We start from the raw sequence: 16,305 nt of genomic DNA on the forward strand, positions 1-16,305 counted from the left end.
TGACACGCTGCTCCGTCCACTTCCTCCCTGACTTCTGCAGGTCTGTGCCATTCCCGGGCATGCCACCACTACAACTTCCTTTCCTATCTATCCTTTGTACAGTTGGAACATTAAATATATATATATATTAGAGAGGAAGGGAGAGAGAAATAACATCAATGATGAGAGAGACTCATTGATTGGCTGTCTCCCACATGCCCCTACTGGGGATCGATCCCCAGTAGGGGGCATGCAGGGGGCAGCTGCTTGATGATGTTTCTCTCTCATTGATGTTTCTTTCTGTCCTCCTTCTCTCTCTAAAAATCAATAATATATATATATATATAATCTGTTGCCCTGTTGATTCTTCAGAGAGACTCAACCAGGAATTCTATCTCGTTCTTACTCAACATCTCCCTAAAAATGGATCCAAAATGCAGCAAAGGGAGCCCAGCCAGTGTGGCTCAGTGGTTGAGCATCAACCTATGAACCAGGAGGTCACGGTTCCGATTCCCTTCAAGGGCACATGCACGGGTTGGGGGCTCCATCCCCAGTAGGGGGCATACAGGAGGCAGCCAATCCATGATTCTCTCTCATCATTAATGTTTCTCTCTCTCTCTCTCTCTACCTTCCTCTCTGAAATCAATAAAAAAATATATATTTTTTCAAAAATGCACAAAAGGAGAACAGGAATCCACCCAAAGAATTCCTCTCGGCGCGCACGGATCTCGGGGTAAAAACAACAGGCCTCGTTAAAACTGCTCCTTAATGAGGCTCCTTCCCGGCCTAATTGTCACCATGGCAACGACCCCCAGCGGCCATGTTTAATTAACTTGGAATCAGAGGCACCAAACGAGCTCCAGCAGGAAATTGCTCTCCGGCCTGGGCAGGCACGGGGCCCCTCCCCTGCCCGCCGGCCCCTGGCACCGGGGTTGGGGCAGAAAACGCTCAGCCCCAGCCTCCCTGTCACCTGCCCCTTCTCAGAGCCACGCAACAACAACAACAACAACGACAACAATAATAGTAATAAGGGTAGACACTGTGCTAAGCGCTTTCTTTAGACGCGCATTCTCGCTTCTCATCTCCATAGCAACCCCGCCCGGGAAGCGCCTCCCTCCGACACCTGGGTTGGCCGCCCAGGTAGCAATGCCACGCGCCGCCACACGAGGCCGCTGTGCGCGCGGAGGAACCCGCCACCTCGGGCTTGGGGACCCCGATGGGAGGGGCTGGCCCCTTTCAAATCGTTTCCGTCCCAGTTCCCGACTGTATCGCCCCGATTTTGGCGAGTTAAACATGCAGGGGGAGCCCTGCTGGTGTGGGTCAGCGGTTGAGCATCGACCCAGGAACTAAGAGGTCACTGGTTCGATTCCCATCAGGGCACATCCCCAGTGCGGCGCGTGCGGGAGTCAGCTGATCCATGATTCTCTCTCTTTATTAATGTTTAAAATAAATACTTTTATTGATTTCAGAGAGGAGAAGAGAGAGGGAGAGAGAGCTAGAAACGTCAATGATGAGAGAATCATGGATCGGCTGCCTCCTGCACGCCCCACACACTGGGGATCAAGCCCACGACCCGGGCATATGCCCTTGACCGGAATCAAACCTGGGACCCTTCAGTTCATAGGCTGTCACTATCCACTGAGCCAATCCAGCTAGGGCTCATTGATGTTTCTATCTCTCTCTTTTCCTCTCCCTTCCTCTCTGAAATCGATAAAAATATTTTTTAAAAATAAAATAAAATGATTCCGGGTTTGGGGTACCCCACCACTGTCTGGGTCCTAGACCACCCCACATGCCCTACCTGGCCTTCTCCCTTCTCTTCTCTCAGACCCTCCAGGGGGGAGGACTCAGCACCTCCCCACAGCCACTTGTTCCTGAACAAGGACAGGTCCGCAGGGGACAACGAGGCAGACAAACAAGTGGGGGGCTCGGTTTCCTGGCATGAAGGGGTGGCCAGACCCAGACTGCCTTCCAAACCCCAGCTCTTCCCCTCCCCAAGTGACCTTGGGCAAGTCACTTTGCACTTTACTGCTCCCAGCTTCAGTTTCTCCACCTGAGAAATGGGTGGGAAGTAGTTCCTTTTGGTCACTGAGACAAATTAAACCTCTTTTTTTTAAAAAAAAAAAATGTATTTTTATTGATTTCAGAGAGGAAGAGAGAGGGAGAGAGAGAGAGAGAAACATCGTGATGAGAGAGAATCATTGATCGGCTGCCTCCCTACTGGGGATCGAGGCCACAGCCCGTGCATGTGCCCTTGACCAGAATCGAACCCTGGACCCTTCAGTCCGCAGGCCAATGCTCTATCCACTGAGCCAAACCAGCTCGGGCCAAATTAAACCTCTTATCACAGCCCCCATGGTGTCATTATGTCATTAAAATGTCTGTGCCAGAGCAACTGGCCACCTCCACTGAGGATGGGTGAGCGGACATGTTCACACCCATTACACAGATGGGAAAAGTGAGGTGACCTCCCCTGCCAGGGTCCCACTTCAGTTCCTCAGACCCAGACTCTGGCCAAAGGGGACATTGGCCTTCAGCCAGTGACTTTAAAGGCCTCTCCTTCTCCCCTTGCCCCATCATTTTAGAAACTTCTATCAACAAAAAGTTCCCCAAAAGAGTATTACAAAAACAGGAAAATGAGGTTTCTGATTGGTCAGTATAGATTGCAAATTAGGTGCAATTTGTAGAGCTCTGATTGGACTGAGCAGGTCTCAGTCCATTGGTCAGAGGTGGGTGCTGAGGGTGCAGTGGGGAAGCAGAGAGGCAGGTGGCCCTTTGAAAGCAGGTCCCCACCAACTGGGCTTCCCCAGTCCAAGTCTGACCTCCACATCTGTGTTGGCCCTAGGGCAACTGACTGCTCCATCCACACCCCCAACTTCCTGAGGGTGCTGCGTTGCCCAGTATGTGCACTGCACACAGTAGGTGCACTGCACACAGTAGGTGCTGTTAAGTGTTCTTTTCCTCCCACGCCCCTTGCAGGAGCCAGCCACGCTGTGACCGCTCGGGCTCCCCCTGCTGGCGCTCAGGGTAACAACCGGAGCCAGCCCCAGCTCAGAATGCTGGAAAGCTTGTGTTGAAGCTGTAGGGACCCTCCAACCACACTGTGAGGACTGACCCCTCCCTCATCTCCTGCCAAAGTTACACGCAAGAGGCTCCCAGGAAAATAAGATTTTCCTGTAACTTTATCCTAAAGGCAAACAAAATGAAAAACGTACTCCTTTACCCAACAAATACGTAGTGCTCCGATATTCGTCGCTTTAGCTAACACGGATTGAGCACTTCCTGCATGCAAGGCACTGCTGGGCTCTTCTGCTTGTCTTAGCTCACTTAACCCCCCAACAACCCTCACAGAGCGGGACTGTTATCATTTCTTTACAGCTGAAGACTCTCTGGCCCCAAGAGAGGTGCTCAAGGTCACACATAGCTCGTATGTGGAATTTTGTTGTTGTTATTGTTTGTGGATTTGAACTTGGGTGTATTCAGAGCCCAGACCCTCAACCCCTACATTACACCATACAACACTGTGGTTAAACAAACAAACAAACAAAAAAGACATTGCAAGAGGCTTCAAAGTGTCCTAGCCAGTTTGGCTCAGTGGATAGAGCGTTGGCCTGTGGACTGAAGGGTCTCAGGTTCGATTCCAGTCAAGGGCACATGCCTGGGTTATGGGCTCGATCCCTAGGAGGCAGCCGATCAATGATTCCCTCTCATCACTGATGTTTCTCTCTCTCCCTCTCCCTTCTTCTCTGAAATAAAAATGTCTATTAAAAAAAAATACTCTGCCCTAACCAGTTTGGCTCAGTGGATAGAGCGTGGGCCTTCGGACTGAAAGGTTCCAGATTTGATTCCAGTCAAAGGCACATGCCTAGGTTATGGGCTCAATCTCTAGGAAGCAGCCAATCAGTGATTCTCTCTCATCACTGATGTTTCTATCTCCCTCTCCCTTCCTCTCTGAAATCAATAAAAATGTATTTAAATAAATAAATAAATAAATAAATAAAAAAGACTGTAAGTTCCTTTGAAGAAAGGCTTGTATCTGACACAGCGGAGGGGCTGAATTACATAAATTCCCCCGCAGTATCCCTGGCTGGTGACCACCCTGCCCCTACCTGAACCCTCCTGGTAGTGAGCCCTCACCACTGCTCCATGGGCTCGCCTCCCTGGGGATCAGGTGGTAGGTTGGAATCTTTCTTCTGCAGCTGCTCAGACCTAGTATCGCCACTTTTCTGGGACCGGGAAAAAGCCACAGATATACCAGAGAGCCAGGGACCTGCCTTCAGAGGCGAAATCTTTTTTTTAAAAACGTGTTTTTATTGATTTCAGAGAGAGGAAGAGAGAGAGAGAAACATCCATGGTGAGAGAGAACCATTGATCGGCTGCCTGCGACCCGGGCATGTGCCCTGACCGGGAATCGAACCAGTGACCTCTCGGTTCCCGGGTCAACGCTCAACCGCTGAGCCACGCCCGGCTGTGGATGGCCCAACCGAGCTCTGTGACATGCGGTCTTGTGTCTGAGCGTGCCTGCGTGCACGCATGCATGCGTGTTGACAGGGTAATGCAAGCCTATGTGAGTGACGGTGGTTTTGGGGTGTTTAGAAGCCTCATCTGAGTCTGGGTCTGGATGACTCGGTGTGCGTGTGAGTGTGTGTTGCACATGTACCACCACCACCCCCCCCAACCCCCCAGCCTGGCTACATTTCCCTCGATCCCGAGGACATAGGCAGGTCCTAGGCTGGCTGAGCGCGCGGGGCGTGTGGATAAGTCACTGGTGTTGACGGGCAACCTCAGAGCCTTTGTCTGGTGCCCACTCCCCATGGCCCCTAAAGTCCCCACCCTGGCAGGACCCCGGCTTTCCTTCCCCAAACGGCCTTCCCTAAGGAGTCCCTTTAACTCGCAGCCCCTTTCCCAGCTGGGGAGGGGGGGGGCGGGCGGGGGGGGTTCTGAGAGTTGGGGGATGTTCATCTCGGGGAGTTTTTGTTCCGCCTCTGAAAGGCCTCAATGGCTGGGAACACCATTCTAATTACAGGGAAAGGCAGCTTATGTGGGCGACACAAAGGGCCGCGGGCTCATGGCGGCTCCTTCCATCCGTCAAACAAGGCCGTCTAATGACGGGGCGAGAGCCGTGAATGCCTAAAACAAACCCGACCGGGAGGGGAAATAGAGCACCGGGGGCTTCCAATATATTAAATTACCCGATGAGGAGGCTTGGCTTCGCAGAAAGGGGTTGGAGAGGCTGGGAGCCCCCTATTCACGTGGTGGGGAGGGGTCAGGAGGTTGGGAGGGGGGGGCGCGGAGCCCCGGCCCATTCTCATGCTAACACCCGGGACACACTGCAGGCCTACTGGGCTGGAAAATAGAAATGAATTTGCCATAATCCTCCCCCTCCTCCCCTCCTCCCCTCCTCCCCTCCTCCCCTCCTCCCCTCCAGCCCAGGAGAAGTATCGCCTAATTGTGACCCCTTAGAGCCTGCTGGGCATGGGGACCTGGATACACCCCCACACCCCGGGGCCTGTGTCCCTTGGCCTTCTCACCCCTCCCTCCTCTTTCAGGGCCTGGCCTTGGGGGTTCAGGGCAGGGAGAGGGGGGTGCAGGACCCACACGGGTGCACACACACTCACACTCACCTCTTGTGAAGGTGCAATTATCCGCAATTACCCCTTTCTAGGTGGGTACACACAGCATCCGCAGACACAAAATATCCCTTCCCTTCGCCACACACCCCTTCACAAATACATTTTTTTTTTAAATGTTTCTGTTAATCCTCCCCCGAGGACATTTTCCCATTGATTTGTAGACAGAGTGGGAGGGAGGGGGAGCGACAGAGAGAGAGAAGCAACCTCCCACATATGCCCACACCAGGGCCAGGGAGCGAGCCTGCAACCAAGGTACGTGCCCTTGACCGGAATCGAACCCGGGACCCTTCAGTCCTTGGCCCAATGCTCTATCCACTGAGCCAAACCGACTAGGGTACAAGCACATATTTTTGTAGGCACATTTTTTTTACAATATATTTTTATTGCTTTCAGAGAGGAAGGGAGAGGGAGAGAGAGATAGAAACATCAATGATGAGAGAGAGTCATTAATGGGCTGCCTCTTGCACGCCCCCCACTGGGGATCGAGCCCGCAACCCGGGCATGTGCCCTTGACTGGAATCGAACCCGGGACCCTTCAGTCCACAGGCTGATGGTCTATCCACTGAACCAAACCGGCTAGGGCTGTAGGCACAAAATTTGCAGACCCACTCGCACTTCTGGGTGGACATCCCACACTTTCACAGGCACCCACGTGGCCACACATTCCTTCTGGGAGGGGGGGGCCTCATGCTACTTCCAGACATGAACACACACCCGAACATAACCTTCAGATGTGCCCCCAGCCACCATCTCGGGCAGGTCCAATGTCTGACAGCAGAGGAAGCAGGCTGAGAAGACCAGGGAGACCAGCCCTTCCCCCCTAGAGCCAGCCCATCTCTAACTGCCCACCTGGGCCTCAGTTTCCGACTATTAAAACAAAATGCTGGGCCTGGCCGGTGTGGCTCAATGGTTGAGTGTCGGCCTATGAACCAGGAGGTTAAGGTTCGATTTTCAGTCAGGGCACATGTCCGGGTTGCAGGCATGATCCCCAGTAGGGGGCGTGCAGGAGGCAGCCGATCCATGGCTCTCTCTCATCATGGATGTTTCTATCTCTCCCTCTCTTTCTGAAATCAATTAAAAAAAATTTTTTTAATATATATTTTATTGATTTTTTATAGAGAGGAAGGAAGAGGGATAGAGAGTTAGAAACATCGATGAGAGAGAAACATCGATCAGCTGCCTCCTGCACACTCCCCACTGGGGATGCGCCCGCAACCAAGGCACATGCCCTTGACCGGAATCGAACCCGGGACCCTTGAATCCGCAGGCCAACGCTCTATCCACTGAGCCAAATCGGTCAGGGCCAATAAAAAATTTTTAAAAAATGAAGTGCTTGTACTAAATGGTCTAGAAAGCCCCTTCCAGCTTAGAAGTTAGGAGCCAAGTGTCAGGGGCTACCCCCCGCCCGCCCCGTCCCTGCCTCACACACAGGGGTGCGCACAGGCGCTGCGCAGGCGCAGTGACTCCCCTCAGGGTCCGCCTGGAGGTGGGAACCGCTGGGGTCCCGAGGTGGCTCCTCCGCCCCGACCCCTCCCTAAGCCGCGCGCATTCGTGGCGCTGTCGGCCCCACTTTGCAGGTTTTGGGGACACGGGGGAGTCAGGTGTGGATCTGAAGCACCGAGCCCCACAGTGTGGCGCCCCAACCCGAGAGAGGCCGGGAACACGCTCCTCCCCGGCCCAGCGCTCCCCCTGCCGGCGGATCTGGGCCAGGGGCCCGGGGCCAGGTGCGCGGAGGCCCGGGGAATGGTTGCCAGGGACGCTCAGACCTGACCCACGTGACCCTCGGACCTGAACTGAAGAGTTCTCACAACATGAGGAACTGTATTTAAAGGGCCAGAAGGTTGAGAACCACTGTTGCAGTGGAACTTACTCCCTGACCCCCCCCCCCCCCACACACACACACACACGTACTCCGTACTCTGGTGCTCAGCTCAGCCATAGGGAGACTCAGGGACCCGCTGGCTGGCAGGGTGGAACAGAGGCTGCGAGGGAAAACTGGGCAGAGTGAGTGTGGGAGCAGCAAGTCCCTTACTCTCTCAGTCTCCAGGAACTCCCCTCTCTCCCAGCACCTTGTAGATAGCCAGGGGGTGCAGACAGCCAGGGGGTGCAGATAGCAAGGGGGGGCGGGGTACGGATGTGGGGGGCGGGCCAGTGTCAGGGTGGGCACACCTAGGACCAACACCCGGCTGCTGGCCAACCTGACCGTCAGCCTCAACATTTCCATCTGTGTTATGGGGAGAAAAACCGCCAGGAAGAAGCCCCAGCAAGAGCTGGAACCTCCCCCCCACCTCATGCAGAAAAGGCAGGGATCCCTGAATCCCCAGAAGACCACCCTTGGGGCCTGCATCTGACCTTTGTCCCTGGAGGGTGGCGCCCAGGCCAGGGCCGACCAGGGGGCCGGATCCCCGGCTGCCCTGTGGAAGGGAGTGTAACTGCAATCCTCCAGGCTTGGCACCCAGACGCTAACTGGTGGCGGGCATCGTGGGGGCAGGTTGGGGGACCAACGGCACACCCCCCCACCCTTTAAGATGGAGGCACGTCTGTAGGCTGAGCTGAGCGGTTTCACAAAACACTGAGGGAGATCCCTCCCCACTCACTCCAAGGGCCTCAGGCATCTGCAAGGTGAAATATCCAGGGGCCATTAGTAATTCCCACGGTGGGAGGGGAGGGGAGAGGACCAGTCAGCTGACACCTGCTAGTGAGGTGAGATAAAAGGCCTCTCTCGTGCGCTGCTACCCTCCCTCCCTCCTCACCCAGGCCTTCGAGCGGCTCCCTCCCCAGCCCTAGCCCTGCTGGACCCCCTCCCCAGCTCCCCTTCCCAGGCTAATCTAGGCTGAACCCCACAAGCCCCCCACACACACTCCTGGCACAGGGACGGGGCCACTGCTGTGGGGCCACTCCTCGGAATGAACCAAGATGAAATGGGAGGGAGGGAGGGAGGGAGAGGGAGAGATTGGGGGCCCCAGTCTAGCTCCAGGTCCTCATCCAGGCCTCAGCGTGGACGCGCCCTGCCCTGAGGGTGAGCAAACCAACCCCAGAGGGACAGCAGGGGCGGAACCCAGGGCGTGGCTGGGAAGAGTGGAAGTGGGGGCTCGCACAGGAGGGGGCTGAGGCCCTTACTGATGCCCAGAGTGCCGGCTGTGCCTGGTGGCTGGTCCCTGATTCCAGTGTTTGGAGAGGATGCCCACTGCTCCTACCCCTCCAACCCTGGGCACTCAGCCGCCCTGAAATCCACTCGCTCCTGTGGAGGCGCCGACATCCAGGCTACTCAGGCATTGAACACAGCCGAGAGCAACACATTCGAATTCCAGAATTTCCTCCAAATAAAATAAAACCGCAGGAGGCAATGCTGAGCCTCTAGTCTAGACCCTGGGCGGGGAGTAAGCACCAGAGGAGAAGGGGTTTGTTGGGTGTTTGGGGGGCAGGAGGGGATCCCTCCACCCAGTGGCCTCCGGGCCTGGTGGCCCTGGTCTCCGGGGAGTAAGACACCCGGTTGCCACAGGCGGGCCCAGGTTGGCGCAGGAGCCGCCACGCGAAAAAGCCACTGAGTCCCGTCCGATGTGTAGCCCCAGAGGCCAGCAAAGGGAAGACCCAGCCGTTCCTACGGAAGTCATTCTCCCTGTTCTAATGCAAATGGCTCACCCCATCCATTCCTTCCCTTTAATCACCAAGAAAAAAACGGGATCTAAGTGTTGTTTTTTCTAGAATATTCCAAAAAAGAGCAGCTGTGTTTGGGCGAATCCCAGCAGGACTGAGCTTGTGTTTTGGGGGGCATGACGGTGCTCTCGGGGCTCAGGAAAGATCTCTTCGGGCCTGGCGCCTGCACGGTGGCGACGAAGGTGTGTGTCTGGGGAGGGGGACTCCCGGCCACCGGGAAAACCGCAGCCGCCCTGCAACAGTCTCAGGTTCTCAGGCTCAGAGTCCCTGCGCCCCGCCAGCCCTCCAGGAGAGAGCCCCCCCCCCAGGCCTCCCCCAAAACCAGCCGGGCACCTCCGCCAGCAGTACAGCGATCCAACCCAGTCGTTGGCAAAAGATTGGAGGCGGGATTCTCTGAGGCCGCCTGCCTTCAGTGTAAAGGGAAACAGGCCAGGAAACCCCAAAATGCAGCCATGTCCCAAACACCCCGGATTCCTGAAGCCTGCCGGGCCTCCGCCGGGAGCCTTGCAAGGGGGGGGCTGCAGAGCCAAACTTTCAAAGGGCCTCCAGGCTTCTGTTTGTCAAAAAGAGAGAGAGAGAGAGAGAGAGAGAGAGAGAGAAGAAAAAGAGAGAGAAGAAAGGAAGGAAGGAAGGAAGGAAGGAAGGAAGGAAGGAAGGAAGGAAGGAAAAGACATCGAGGAAAGAAGACAAAGCCACTGGAAAATATTCAACTGGCAAAATCTCCACGAGTAGCAACACTTGCATTTTCAGAACTGCCTGTGGCCCTCCCTACTCGGGTCTAGAAAACGGACCATGTTTCCAGGAAAATTCTACCCTGGAAACGCGCGCCCGAGTACCTCTGTTGGAAGGAACGGATGAGCGGCGGGCGAACGAGGGAGCCCTCAGGACGAAAACGCCTTTAAACTCACTGCCGTGACTTCGTGGGCATCAACCAATTTACCCCGGTGTCCCCACCCGGCCCCACCTCACCCCATGAGCTACCCCTTCTCTGCCCGCCAGCGCCCCGAGGCCTTAGCTGCCCCGTGGGAAGGTGCCCTTCGGCCCAGCCAGGCCCAGAGGAACCACTTTTCCTGGCCAGAGGTTTTGCAAATTGCGTTGCGGAGCCTTAGACCCTTTGTCCTGCATGCCCAGATCTTAAGAGTTAGGCCCAGATGTGGGACCCAACTGGGGAGAGAGGGTGCCCAGGATAGGGGAGGGCTGGGGTGGAGGGTGTGGCTGGATTGGAGGAACCTCCCCGGGCAAGGTTGGCAGGCACCAGGGGCCACCGTTTCCAACATTCTGTGCAATGTTTGGGGGACCCAGGGGGCTTTGTGCAAGAGCATCCACAGGCCCCCGTGGCCGGGATACAGGACAAGGCTTTCGAAGGACCAGGCATTCCACTTGCTGACTTTTCCTATCAATGGGAGAGACGTGGGCTATTGACCCAGCGGCCTCCGTCTCGCCGGCTATTGTGACAGTTCAATCGCGCACTTGGCGGAAGAAAAGCGAGTTTATTTTAGCCTGGAGGCGCCTCGTGTTTCGAGTGCTCGAGCGCGCTGGCGACTCAATCAATGGGGGCGGGGGGGGGGGGGCGGAATTCTGCAGCTACGACTGTGCAGATGCGTCGAGGACAGACACTTTCCAGAAAGGGGCCAATTTCCCCTTCACAATGCGCGCTAAGTACCTGATCAATGGGACTGGTGTTTATTCATGAGCAGGTACTTCGGGGACGGCGATGAGAACGCCGCCCGCGCCGCCTCGCCAAGGTACTTGAAGCCGGGCAGGTGCAGCGCCGCGCGGCCGGGCGCACAAAGCCGGCGGCGCGGGGAGGGGCGTGAGCGCGGCTGTGCGGGGGCCCGAGGGCGCGCAGCTCGCGGGCACCTTCGCCCTTTGTTCCTCCCCTGAAGCCCACGCCACTTCCCCGAAGAGGGGGGGGGAAGGGTCCGGGGGGGAAAAAACCTCCCCAATAATCACCAAGAATTCCGCTCCATCCCTCCTCCCGGAGCCCAGCCGGTCAACTCCGGGTCTGGCAGGCGCGGGGACTCAGCGTGTGGCCAGGCTCGCGTTTGCGCAAAAGAGCTAACCAGCCAGGGGACTAACTCACTCATCCACTAGGAGAGGAAAGGAACCGGGCCTGGGAACCGCGCGGCCCGCGGCGCAAGGCCGGCCCCGCCGCCGAGGCGCCACCTCTGGCCGAGCGGGCAGCCGGGTGCTTTCAGGTTTTGTTTCAACTCCGAGGGGAGAAAATTGGGGTCTGTCTGCTTCCACCGCTTCCTGGAGCCAAGGTCGTGGGACAAACCCCATGTCACCCTCAGAGTGGCTCCAGAATCCCTAGGGACCCCCAGCTTGGGCTGCCTGGGCTGGGCGCGGAGAGAGCGCAGCTGGCGCGCAGGGACCGTGGAGGGGGCCCGGGGCGGGGGTTCCCAGCGACCAGGGAAGAGGAGCGCGGAGAAGCGGAGGGTTTTCTGGGGGCCCGCGGGGAAACCCGTGGAGCAGTGTGGGCTTTCTTGGCCTGATTTGGGGGGCCTGCCCAGGTTGTCTGTCTGTCTCTCCTTTTTAATTGTTTAAAACACACACACACACACACACACACACACACACACACACACACGCCAAGGTCATTTCAGTCCTCGGAACCACAGAGGAGAAATCTGCGTTTCAAATAAGTTCGACTCCCTTTGGGGAGAAAATTCTTTGAGAGCGAGGACGGCACAGAAGGGGCGGGGACCCGACCAGACCCATAGCAGGCGGCGTTTCCATTGCCACCGCCAAAACCGCAACGGCTCTCCCCGCTGCCTGCGGACTGAGTGGGAAGGAGATGGTGGATCTTGGCACCCTGGGGTTAGGATAAATTGCAGATATAAAAATCCCGATTCCAGGATGTCAGCGCAAATCCAAAACCTAACCCAGCCCTTCCCCGGAGGGGGTTAGGGGGTTGGGGGGAGGGAGGGCGCACCGAGCCTGAAGTGTGGGTGGCGAGATTAGTTTATAAAGATCCCCGGGGAAGCGAGCCATCCCCTGGCGTCTTCTGCCAGGAGCTGTTAGGGATGGAGGCTGACGCTACACCAAGAAGTCAGTGGACAAGGCCAGCCACCGAGGCTGAGACGCCAGACGCGGCCTTCCACGCGCGCACTGCGGAGTTGCCAGCGCCTTGAAAATGGCCTCATAGCGCCAGAGCCGTGGATAAATGTCACCAGAGGGTTGAGGAGCGCGGGACAGGGCCTCGCCAATCCCTAGACCCCCAAAGGCACAAAGCCGAGACTGCGGAGAGCTGGAGGCGCACGTGGTGGGCCTGGAACTGACCCGGTGAGGCCTCCCCTGTCCCCACCCCACAGCTCTCCACGGAGCCGCAGATTTATAGGCGGGAAGTGAAAGATGCATCGGAAGGGGCAGATAATGCATCCACAAAGCATTGCCCATATTTCCTTTCTTTGGATACATTTCCATTGATTTTTAAAGAGAGTGGAAGGGAGAGACAGAGAGAAACATTGATGGGAGAGAGACACACCCACTGGTTGCTTCCCACATGTGCCCCACCGACCAGGGCCAGGGATCAAGCCCGCAACCAAGGCACATGCCCTTGACCGGAATCAAACCCGGGACCCTTCAGTCCGCAGACCCACGCACTATCCACTGAGCCACACCAGCTAGGGCTGCAGATTTCCTATTTTCCACACCACAAAGAGGCAGGGGAGGCCAGGAGGAGGACTATCAATACGCACACCGTGGCTGATGTTCTTGACCTTACAAATCCAGACTAAATCATAAAAATATAATGAATACAGATTCCTGGGAAAGCAGCTAAGCCTGGGCATGATCCTTGGCCTGGGGCCCCTCAGGTGGGCTTCCCCCCGCTAAAAGTTGTACCTTTTCTAAGGAAGCCATTTGGGCACATGCATGTGGGGTGGGAGTGGGCATCCTGGTTTCTGACTTGTGCGTCTCCTGAGGGCGAAGGCGGGTGGTCTGGTGAGTTTGGCCCTTCCGGTGCCCCTAATTCCAACCTCACACCCGCCAGGGGCGGTATCTTTTCCATCAAGACTTTATCTGATTTTGGAGTGAACTGGGGTGGGAATCTCCCCAATTTTGTTATTCCAGCTATTTGGTCACCCGGGCATGCATTTCAGCGGTTTGGTGATAGACTCTCGAATCTTCTGGAAAAGCGGGGAACAGCTGTCTCATGAACCTGGCACCTGCCCCATCACCAGTCCAGTGCCTGGGGGAAAGTGGGTTCCATTGAAATTCAATGTCTGCTCAGAGGGCACCAGCTGGAAGACAGGCCCCCTGGCCTATCCAACTCACCTGCACCCCAGCTTCCTCCCCACCCCTGTAAGTCCCCCCCAAAGACAGCACAAAGACAGCCCTCAAAGGGCAACCTTGTGGGGAGCTCAGGGAAGCCAGCCCGCCCCTCCCTGGTCATCTCCATCCTCACGCTGGGTTTGTGATGGAAGGACTGGGGTTTTTTTTTTTACCCCAAGACCTTGACACGCAGCCCCAACTACGGTTCTGATGTCCACCTTGACAATGACCTTGGGGGAAGTCCCTCCCCACCTGCACTTTCCTCACCTGCCAAGGGGGGAGGGTGATAAAGAAGGCTCCTAACAGCTCTAACCTGGGGCTCCAGGCTTCTGGCAATACGTGGGGACACCTGGTTGCACCCCTAGAAACCTGTTTCTCGCTGAAACACCCTTTTGCTGGACAGTGTCGGAGTGGAGTTGGGAGGGCTGACCCTGACCCGGGAGCCAGGCCGCCTGGGTTCACAGGGGACCCAGATCTGCCACTGACTACCCACGTGGCCTGGGGCCACCTCCCTCAGTCTCCCCGTGCCTCAAGTTCATTATCTCTGGAACAGAGATTACTAACCGGTACCCACTTCCCAGGATCCTGGCGAGGATTAGCTGAGCCACTGCAGGCAGAGCACTTAGAAATGCACCTGAAGCTGGCAAGCTGCTCCTTCCAGCTGCCCAGACCCCTGGATGCAACCTCACCCCGTCCCATCCCTGCACCATGGCCGGGGTTCCACCCTCCCTGGGCCCTAGTCCCCCAAGAAGGACGTGAGGCGAGGCGGGCAGACTGACCGCCTGTGTACTGTCTGCTTGATGAACACTTTGCCTGAGGGATGTCCTTGCCTCAATCCTCCCCTTATTCTCTAACACGGAAGGAAGCTGAGTCCGTCCGTCTCTCCCTTTCTCCCTCCTCAATCCCACCCGCAGGCAGAGAGAACTCGCGAAAACAGGAGCCCTCCGTTTAAGGGGAAGAGAGTGATGGAGGCCAGCTGGTCCATCCCCACCATGAGGGACCCTGCTCAGAGGCAGGGCGGGCTACCGTGCAAAGAACTCTGGACTTTTTCGGTTTTCTTTCTCTCTCCGCACGAATGTCACACGCACAGATGTTCAGCCCCCCGCACCCCCCAATAGCCTAAAAAACCGATGCCTGGCATAGAACCAGTGCCCAGCAAACAACTGTTAACTCTATGGAAGGAGAAAGGAAAGGTCCACTCACCAGCTCTGCCTCTCAGTGGTCCAGGCTTTTCCGCCTCAGAAGGTGATGGTCAGGCTTTATAGCTAAGAAAAAACACAACACATCTCTGACCCTCAATGAGCTACAGGGTCCTTCTTCCAACCCTCCCCCTCCCCACCCCACACATACACGTCTTAAAAGATATTCTTATTGATTTCAGAGAGGAAGGGAGAGGGAGAGAGAGAGGTAGAAACATCCATGATGAGAGAGAATCATGGATCCGCTGCCTCCTGCACGCCCCTCCCTGGGGAATCGAGTCTGCAACCTGGGCATGTGTCCTGGCTGGGAATCGAACCATGACTTCCTGGTTCATAGGTTGATGCTCAACCCCTGAGCCACGCCGGCCGAGCCACACACATATACTTCTAAGTGGCTGGGCTCCAGGGTGGATAAGAGTTCAAGAGCCTGCATTTAATTCATCTCCTTCAAATACATTAGGGATCCATGTTACTGCCTGGTGGGGGGGGGGGGGGGTTATTCACAATCCAGGCACCTACCCGCCCCCCCCCCCTCGCCCCCCATATGCTTGGTTAAAGCATGCAGAGACCAACTGTGTCAGTTTTTCTTTGTTTGGGGGGAAGGGCTTTGGCTTTTTGAAAATGCAAAGTGACAGTAACATTGTCATTAAAGGTGGTTACTGTTAAAATCATAATAATGGCTTTCACTGGAGGATTCGAGGATCCGCCACGGGGCCAAGCACAACATCTTATTTTATCTTCACAACAAGCCCATGAACTTGATTTACAAGCCCATTTAACAGAGGAGGACCGTGGAGATTTGGCGAAAGTCACGTGATTTGTAAGGGAGGGAGCCAGGGTTTGAACACTCCGAAGACGGGGCTCCTCACCCCACCCGGTTCCTCCTTCTGTCTCCAGCTGGTAAGGGAGGCAAGAGGAGCCACATGAAATGTGATTAGGAACAAAGATATAATGTGTACAGTCAAGCCCACGGAGTCTAAACCGGCCTGCCCAAGTTCAAAGCCCGCCTGGTCCCCTTTCTAGCTGACACAGAAGATGCTTTATTTAACCTCTCTGTACCCATTTCCACTTCTGTAAAAGAGGGCTAATAACAAGGTCTATCTCCTTTTAGGAGGACCAAATGAGTTACTATATAGTCATGTGTGTTTTTTCTCTCAGTCTATTACAGAGTAGTATTCACATGGCCCTTTGCTGCGTTAAATTTCCTCCTTCTACCCATCCGTGAGTTGGGAACTTCGGCCATTGGAATGAAAAATAATGAGTTGTGCAAAATATCACAATAACCCAGGGAGAATCTTCCCACTGGTGAGGGAAAAGGGCTAGACTCTAGAGCAGGGGTGGGCAACCTTTTTGTGAGTGCGTGCCAAAACCAGCAAAATCTCTGACTCAAAATCTTCTGCGTGCCAACCCTAATTTTTTGAGAACATGTTACGCCTACTTGATATCTCTTAAGGTGTACGTATGTGAAGAACCTTGAAGAAATAATAAAATTCATTCGAGCGACAAAAACACAGTATATGATGATGAAAAACACATTTATTTTTTAATGTATACATGTTATG

This window comes from Myotis yumanensis, unplaced genomic scaffold (assembly GCF_028538775.1).
Source record: "Myotis yumanensis isolate MYYU_CA2020_CCGP unplaced genomic scaffold, mMyoYum1.0.hap1 SCAF_20, whole genome shotgun sequence".
Lineage (NCBI taxonomy): Eukaryota > Metazoa > Chordata > Mammalia > Chiroptera > Vespertilionidae > Myotis > Myotis yumanensis.